The sequence below is a fragment of the Phacochoerus africanus genome, chromosome 15 (assembly GCF_016906955.1).
Source record: "Phacochoerus africanus isolate WHEZ1 chromosome 15, ROS_Pafr_v1, whole genome shotgun sequence".
In the NCBI taxonomy this organism is placed as follows: Eukaryota; Metazoa; Chordata; class Mammalia; order Artiodactyla; family Suidae; genus Phacochoerus; species Phacochoerus africanus.
Genome location: NC_062558.1, coordinates 52,365,109 through 52,373,770, shown reverse-complemented (window position 1 = coordinate 52,373,770; position 8,662 = coordinate 52,365,109). Strand labels below are relative to the sequence as shown.

Genomic DNA, 8,662 nt, shown 5'->3' with positions numbered 1-8,662 from the left:
CTCCCTCTCCTTAGGCGCCGCCGCCGCCGCCCCCTTCAGCGCACTTCACCCGCCACCCCAGCGCCCCCTGCCCCACTGCCCCTCCCGCCCCACCGTGCGGCGCGGCCAGCCAGTGGTCCGCGCCCGCAGCGGCCTCATCCCAGCCCTTGGACCTCAACCCCCCTGCCCGGCCCGGGCTCCCTCCGAAGGCCTGGCCCACCGCACGCTGGCTGGCCTGTCGGCCGGCCGTGACCTGCCCCTCCCCCCCGCACAGCTGCTCCCCTCCTTGCCCCGGGACCCAAGGCCCGGCCCGGCCCCGCCCTTCGGCCGGTGGATGGACGGATATTGGCCCCGGCAGATGGACAGGCGGACGTCGGTCGGCTGCCGCCGGCTCTTGAACCTGGGCCCCTCCATACTACCCATTTCCTGGGCCTCCCGATCCAGGAAACCAGACGGGCGGGGCGTGGGCCGGCCAGGAGCCCTCAAACAGTCCCGGGGGCGCGGCGCGCCGCCCAGAGGGGGCAAGAACCCGTGTCCCTAGGTAGAGAGAAAGCAACGGAGACAAAGCAAGCGCCTGGTCCCCATGCGCACGCTCCGCCCGAACCAGCCCGAACTTGCACCCACCTCACCTCACTGTCTCGGGGCGGGGAGGGGGTTCTTCTGGCCTGAAGGGACCTGGGGGGGGAAGGCATCCGAGCGGAAGCGGAATCCTGACACCTTGGCTGCAGGTCCTGGCCCCTCCCCCGTCCCCGCCTCTGCCTGGACCCTCCTCACCTCTCCTCCCTGCCCGCCCCACCCCCACCCCCCGTGCCCCCAAGCCCGGCCACCCCCCTCCCCCCCTCCCCCCCCCCCCTAGCCCGGCCACCCCACACCCACCCCGACCCCTCCCCTGCCAGCCTCAGGGCACTGCCTCCTGCCCCAGGCCCAGCCCAAGCCCTTCCTTGCGAACCGCCTCTTCGCAGAGCCTCTCTCTGATCGTGTGTCAGGCTCTGGGACCCTATGGGTCCCGAGTGCCTCTCTGGGTCTGGGGGTGGTATCCCCTCCTCCCCCACCTCTCCTTCCTTCTCTGATTTCTGTCAGTCTCCCTAGCTTCTTCTCTCTTTCTCTCTCTCTCGCTCCTCTCTCTCTCTCTCGCCACGCCCCCCCCCCCCCCCCCGCCTGCGCTGGCACGCGCACCCGCGCGCGCGTTTTGTGTGTGTGTGTGTGTGTGTGTGTGTGTGGTATTGTGTGAGTGTGACAGAGCCAGAGAGAGACGTGTGGATGGGTGGGGGGGGGGTGGCACCTTGTGGGCAGGGGAACAGGCTCCGAGCCCGCCCCCTGCCCGTCCTCAGCTCTCCCCACCAGAGCTCTCCGGTTTGACGACGAGCCCCCCGCCCCGTGTCCTGGACTCCTGTGGGGAAGGTGGCCTTGAAAGGCCACCTGGCGGGCCTGATGCCCTCCTGCTGCACGCTGGTCGCTCCGCGTGGTTTGGCGCAAGGGGGAGGGGGGAGGGGGGTGGGCGGGGCGGCCAACCCCGGGCTGGGCTGGGCTGGCTGGGCCTAGTGTGCAGGGCTCAGGGGAAAGGGAGCCTGGGGCCTTGACCCCTCCGGCCACGCCCCCCCAACCCCCGCCCAGCTGCGGGTGAGCGAGCGGCCGGTGGGGTGCCGAGCGCAGACGGGCCTGCCGATCCACCCTCCGGGCATGGCATGGGAGAGTGGCGAGACTTCCACCACCCTCCGGTGCCAAGGCCTCTGGTCCCCTGGGTCGGCAGCGGGGCCCTGCGGCGGCGGGCTGCGTGGCAGAGGCGCCCGCAAGGGGGCAGGCCAAGCGCCAGGCGGCCCGGAGGCCCGGAGGCCCGGAGGCCCGGAGGCCCGGAGGCGCGGCGGCGGGCTCTTGGGGCGGCGCGCGGCACCCTCCTCCGTCTACGGCCATACCACCCTGAACGCGCCCGATCTCGTCTGATCTCGGAAGCTAAGCAGGGTCGGGCCTGGTTAGTACTTGGATGGGAGACCGCCTGGGAATACCGGGTGCTGTAGGCTTTTTGCCTCCCTCTCCTTTAGGCGCGCCGCCGCCGCCGCCCCCTTCAGCGCACTTCACCCACCGCCAGCCCCAGCGCCCCCTGCCCCGACTGCCCCTCCCCCCCCCCACCGTGCGGCGCGGCCAGCCAGTGGTCCGCGCCCGCAGCGGCCTCATCCCACCCTGACCTCAGAGCCCCTGCCGCCGGCCCGCTCCCTCCAGGGCCTGCCCACCTGCCGCTCTCCCTGTCGGCCGCCGTGACCTGCCCGCTCGCCCCCCGCACAGCTGCTCCCCTCCTTCGCCCGGGACCCAAGGCCCGGCCCGGCCCCGCCCTTCGGCCGGATGGATGGACGGATATTGGCCCCGGCAGATGGACAGGCGGACGGTCGGTCGGCTGCCGGCCGGCTCTTGGAACCTGGGCCCCTCCATACTACCCATTTCCTGGGCCCTCCCGATCCAGGAAACCAGACGGGCGGGGCGTGGGCCGGCCAGGAGCCCTCAAGACAGTCCCGGGGGCGCGGCGCCGCCCCAGAGGGGGCAAGAACCCGTGTCCCTAGGTAAGAAAAAAACGGAAACAAAGGAGGATAGGAAAGGAAGGGGGGGGGGGGAAAAAAGGCGGGAAAAAAAAAAAGGAAACCAGACGGGCGGGGCGTGGGCCGGCCAGGAGCCCTCAAGACAGTCCCGGGGGCGCGGCGCCGCCCAGAGGGGGCAAGAACCCGTGTCCCTAGGTAGAGAGAAAAAGCAACGGAGACAAAGCAAGCCGCCTGGTCCCCATGCGCACGCTCCAGCCCGAACCAGCCCGAACGTGCACCCACCTCACCTCACTGTCTCGGGGCGGGGGAGGGGGTTCTTCTGGCCTGAGAGGGACCTGGGGGGGGAAGGCATCCGAGCGGAAGCGGAATCCTGACACCTTGGCTGCAGGTCCTGGGCCCCTCCCCCGTCCCCGCCTCTGCCTGGACCCCTCCTCACCTCTCCTCCCTGCCCGCCCCACCCCCACCCCCCGTGCCCCCAAGCCCGGCCACCCCCCTCCCCCCCTCCCCCCTCCCCCCTAGCCCGGCCACCCCACACCCACCCCGACCCCCCTCCCCTGCCAGCCTCAGGGCACTGCCTCCTGCCCCAGGCCCAGCCCAAGCCCTTCCTTGCGAAAGCCGCCTCTTCAGCAGAGCCTCTCTCTGATCTGTGTCAGGCTCTGGGACCCTATGGGTCCCGAGTGCCTCTCTGGGTCTGGGGGTGGTATCCCCTCCTCCCGCCACCTCTCCTTCCGTCTCTGGATCTCTGTCAGTCTCCCTAGCTTCTTCTCTCTCTCTCTCTCTCTCTCGCTCTCTCTCTCTCGCCACCGCCCCCACCCCCACCCCCGCCTGCGCTGGCACGCGCACCCGCGCGCGCGTTTGTGTGTGTGTGTGTGTGTGTGTGTGTGTGTGTATTGTGTGAGTGTGACAGAGCCAGAGAGAGACGTGGTGGATGGGTGGGGGGGGGGGTGGCACCTTGTGGGCAGGGGAACAGGCTCCGAGCCCGCCCGCCTGCCCGTCCTCAGCTCTCCCCACCAGGAGCTCTCCGGTTTGACGACGAGGCCCCCCGCCCCGTGTCCTGGACTCCTGTGGGGAAGGGTGGCCTTGGAAAGGCCACCTGGCGGGCCTGATGCCCTCCTGCTGCACGCTGGTCGCTCCGCGTGGGGTTGGCGCAAGGGGGAGGGGGGGAGGGGGGTGGGCGGGGCGGCCAGACCCCGGGCTGGGCTGGGCTGGGCTGGGCCTAGGTGTGCAGGGGGCTCAGGGGAAAGGGAGCCTGGGGCCTTGACCCCTCCGGGGCCACGCCCCCCCAACCCCCGCCCAGCTGCGGGTGAGCGAGCGGCCGGTGGGGTGCCGAGCGCAGACGGGCCTGCCGAGTGCCACCCGTCCGGGCATGGCATGGGAGAGTGGCGAGACTTCCACCACCCTCCGGGTGCCAGAGGCCTCTGGTCCCCTGGGTCGGCAGCGGGGCCCTGCGGCGGCGGGCTGCGTGGGCAGAGGCGCCCGCAGAGGGGCAGGCCAAGCGCCAGGCGGCCCGGAGGCCCGGAGGCCCGGAGGCGCGGCGGCGGGCTCTTGGGGCGGCGCGCGGCACCCTCCTCCGTCTACGGCCACACCACCGGGAACGCTCCGGATCTCGTCTGATATTGGAAGGTAAGCTTGGTGGTAACTGTTATTTTTTGGGTTTGATGGGATTTCGGTCTGTTTTTTCACTCCCTCTCTCTTCTCTGTTTTATATGTTACATTTCTTTTCCTTGTGTCTGCTGTCACTTTTTTCCAGTGTGTGTGCCCAGTCTTGTCGTCCTTGGTTTTCAATGTTTTTCATGTGTTTGGTTCTTTTTTTAAGGTAATATACCAGGCCTTGATACCTGGCAGCTTAAGTTTATTTAGAGTTCCAAGGCACAAGGCTGTTAACTTCCTGAATCAATGCCTTCCACTGCAGAGCATTTAAAGCTAAATATTCATTTATCTTCATTGTTTCCTTAGAATTTCCCTCTACTCTTTTTTTTTTTTTTTTTTTGTCTTTTAAGGGCGGCACCTGTGGCACATGGAGGTTCTCAGGTTAAGGGTCTAATTTGAGTTGTTGCTGCCAGCCTGCACCACAGCCATACCAGATCCAAGCCCCGTTTTTGACCTACACCACAGCTCATGGCAATGCCAGATCCTTAATGCACTGAGGAAGGCATCATCTATGGTTCCTAGTCAGATTTGTTTCTGCTGCGCCAAGACAGAACTCCTAATTTCCTTCTTCTCCTATCCAAAACAATTAACCACTTTCGTAAGGAAATTGTTTCCCCTTATCCATTTTTTATTTACTTTCAGAGAACAAGTCTGTTCTCAAAACAGAATCCGCTTTCTTTTCTACATTACCTACTGCTCCATAAGGTGTGGGGTTCCTGCGTTCTCTCAGTGCTGTCAACCAGTCTGTTGGTCAATAAAATCTGTTAGAGGTTCAGCACTCTGGCCTTCTGCCTCGTCTTTAATTTTTTACTCTAATACTTCAGGCACTGTCTATTTGTGTTTGTGCATGTGTAGCAGCTATGGAGGGTCATAGGGTCTGGGGAGCTGATTAAGGAATGGTAGAGTCCTGCTTGCACTGGTAAGTGAAAGGAGTGCAGAACTGGAGACTGATTCTTGCCATGTGCTTCCATAGTGATTGAATCATGTGGCAATGGATCTGCTGATACTAAACACCCTGAGATAGACCTCAGGTTGGAGATTAGGCTCCAGGCATTCTGTTGTCTGCTGAAACTGGCATCACAGCTCTTCAGATAGACCTATTTTAGGAAGACTAGTAACCACGAGGTTTTGGGTTTGATCCCTGGCCTTGTTCAGTGGGTTAAGGATCCAGCATTGCCGTGAGCTGTGGTGTAGGTCACAGAAGTGGCTCGGATCCCGCATTGCTCTGGCTCTGATTAGACCCCTAGCCTGGGAACCTCCCTATATCATGGGTGCGGCCCTAAAAAGACAAAAGACAAAGAAAAAAAGTAGGACTTTATTGTTTATTTTATACATAGCAGTTGCCATCTTCTAATCCTAAACTAATTTTTCTTCCTCCATTCCATTTCCTGTTTGTTAACCATAGTTTGATTCCAATATTGGAAACCGTTATCATATGATATCTGACTGACTGCACTTTATATGACGATACTCTCTAGGTCCATTCATGTTGCAGCAGATGGTATTATTGCATTCTTTTTTTATGGCCGAGTAGTATTCCACTGTACATATATGTACATCTTCTTTATCCATTCCTCTATCAATGGACATTTAGGTTGCTTCCATGCCTTGGCTATTGTAAATAGTGCTGCAGTGAACACAGGGATGCATGTATCTTTTCCAATTGTAGTTTTCTCTGGATATATGCCCAGGAGTAGAATTCCAATAGCTCTATTTTTAGCGGGTTGGTTTTTTTTTTTTAGTCTTTTTATAGGACCCAACCCATGGCATACAGAAGTTCCCAGGCTAGGGGTTGAATAAGAGCTGTAGCTGCTATCCATACCAAAGCCACAGCACCACAGGATCGGAGCCAAATTTACGACCTATGCCACAGCTCACAGCAATGCCAGGTCCTTAACCCACTGAGTGATGCCAGGGATTGAACCTACATTCTCATGGATACTAGTTGGGTTCTTAACCCTCCGAGCCACAAAGCTGAACTGCGTTTTTGTTTTTGTTTTGTCTTTTGTCTTTTTAGTGCCACACCCTTGGCACATGGAGGTTCCCAGGATAGGGGTCTAATCGGAGCTGTAGTTGCGACCTACGCCACAGCCACAGCCACACTAGATCCAAGCTGCGTCTGCGACCTACACCACAGCTCATGGCAATGCTGGATCCTTAACCCACTGAGCGAGGCCAGGGATCGAACCCGAAATCTCATGGTTACTAGTCGGGTTTGTAGTTGGGTTCGTTAACCACTGAGCCATGACAGGAACTCCCTGAATTGTGTTTTGATGTGAGTTGATTTCCAGATAATTACACCCTTGTGCAGCTCTGTTTTCAGTGTCTTGACTCTGTGAAGTTTGGACAGGAAACAGTTCCAGGGTACTGGGTGGTGGTGAGGGGTTGGGAGGCATTGAAGGAGAAAAGGGCTCCAGCCAGGCCACTGCTGCAGGAATCTTTCTCCATTAAGCCTTTTCTCTGCTCCAGCTTGTTTGATTTTCCTATTTCTAAATTGGCTAAAGCCTCAACTTTGACCTCCCTTGGTGTGTGGGCAAAAAAACCCATTATTGTAAAGCAAGCATCTGTTCATAAATAAGTAGAAGCCCAAGGGCCCCAGGTTAAAGATAAGCCCAACACTGAAATATATCAGAATGTGAGCATAGGGGATATTTTAAAAAGAAAAAATGAAGAGTTCCTGTTGTGGCGCAGCAGAAACAAATCCAACTAGGAACCATGAGGTGGTGGATTCGATCCCTGGCCTCACTCAGTGGGTTAAGGATCTGGCGTTGTCATGAGCTGTGGTGTAGGTCACAGACACGGCTCGAATCTGGCATTGCTGTGGCCCTGGTGTAGGCCGGTGGCTACAGCTCCTATTAGACCCCTAGCCTGGGAACCTCCATATGCCAAGGGTGTGGCCCTAAAAAGGACAAAAAGACCAAAAAAGGAAAAAATGAAACTTGGAGCCACTTTTCCATATTCATCTGTTTTCCATAGCACATCCAATAGGTTAATAGTAGATTTTTTTTTTTTTTAGGCTAGGGTTGAATCAGAGCTACAGCTGCTGGCCTACACCACAGCCACAGCAACAGATCGAAGCCTCACCTGTGACCTACACCACAACTCACGGCAACACTGGATTCTTAATCCACTGAGCAATCTAACCCACTACCTCATAGTTACTAGTTCGTTAACCACCAAGCCACGACGGGAACTCCAATAGTACAATACTAACTCCAAGTACATTGTGATGAGATGCATATACCTGAACCAACCACTAAAAATGCGTGTGTCACTTAAATGCTAATAAAAGAATTTAACAGAATATATACAAAAATGCATTTGTACAAGAATATTAACAGGAAATAACCCACACATCCACCAACAGGAGAATGAGGAACACTGTGCAGTGATTCACACAACAGAATTAAAGTACCAAAAGAAATACTGCTGATGAGTCTCATAAATGTCACCCTTAGAGGCCAGCTGCACATAAAATAATAAATATTATATGATTTCAACCAAAATAAACCTATGGTGAAAAAATAAGAACACTGATTGCCTCTGGGGGTAGAAAATTTGCATAGGAAGGAACATGAGGGAATTTTCTAAGTATGGTGAAAATATTCTATTCTTCAAAAGGGCTAAGATTGGAGTTCTCATCGTGGCTCAGTGGTTAACGAATCCGACCAGGAACCATGAGGTGGCAGGTTCGGTCCCTGGCCTTGTTCAGTGGGTTAAGGATCCGGCGTTGCTATGAGCTGTGGTGTAGGTTGCAGACGCAATTCGGGTCCCACGTTGCTGTGGCTCTGGAGTAGGCCGGTGGCTACAGCTCCGATTAGACCCCTAGCCTTGGAACCTCCATATGCTGCGGGAGCGGCCCAAGAAACGGCAAAAAGACAAAAAAAAAGGGCTAAGATTATAGGAGTGTTTATTTGCCTAAGTGTAAATTTACAAAAATTAAATTTGTGTCTTTTAGTGCATGTACATCTTACCTCATGGAGAAAAAAAGAAATTAAAAAAAGAAAAATGATGGTGCAGTAGGAGGTAGATGGACCCCAGGCTGGGTAACTATAATCTGTTTCCTGCGGACGGATAACTTCAGGATAAAAGCTGCATTCGGCTTGGATACAAGCTAGAGACCACCTATTTCTCATTCCTGACGTCAAGGAGACCTCCAAACTACACACTCACAGAAAGGTTCCTCAGGGGTCAGAGAAAGGAGGGGCACCAGGCCACAGTACATCTTGTCAACCTCCCAGAGACTCTTGTGCTAATATCATCCTGCCAGCAGGGCCCTGGGTCAAGCCAAAGCCACACAAACAGGGTGATTAGCCATAAGCAGCCCGGAAGGACTGCCCGCACACAAGTGATTTAAACAACCTCTAAAGCACCTGTTGTCTCTCTTCCTCTCTTGCTCTTTGTCTGCCTCTGTCTTTCCCTCTCCACCCCCCATCCCCCAACCCAAGCTGGCTTCTGCCTGTGTTTTCTCTTTACCTAGCTTCACTTTCTTATCTCTTAATAAA

General features: G+C 57.2%; 1 non-coding gene across 1 annotated transcript; it reads left to right on the top strand.

The window, feature by feature from the left end:
* The first annotated feature begins 1,878 nt into the window (after positions 1 to 1,878).
* Positions 1,879 to 1,997, top strand: LOC125117090 (5S ribosomal RNA). Its single transcript, XR_007132467.1, has one exon. It is a non-coding gene; the product is annotated as a 5S ribosomal RNA (ribosomal RNA).
* The last annotated feature ends 6,665 nt before the right edge of the window (positions 1,998 to 8,662 follow it).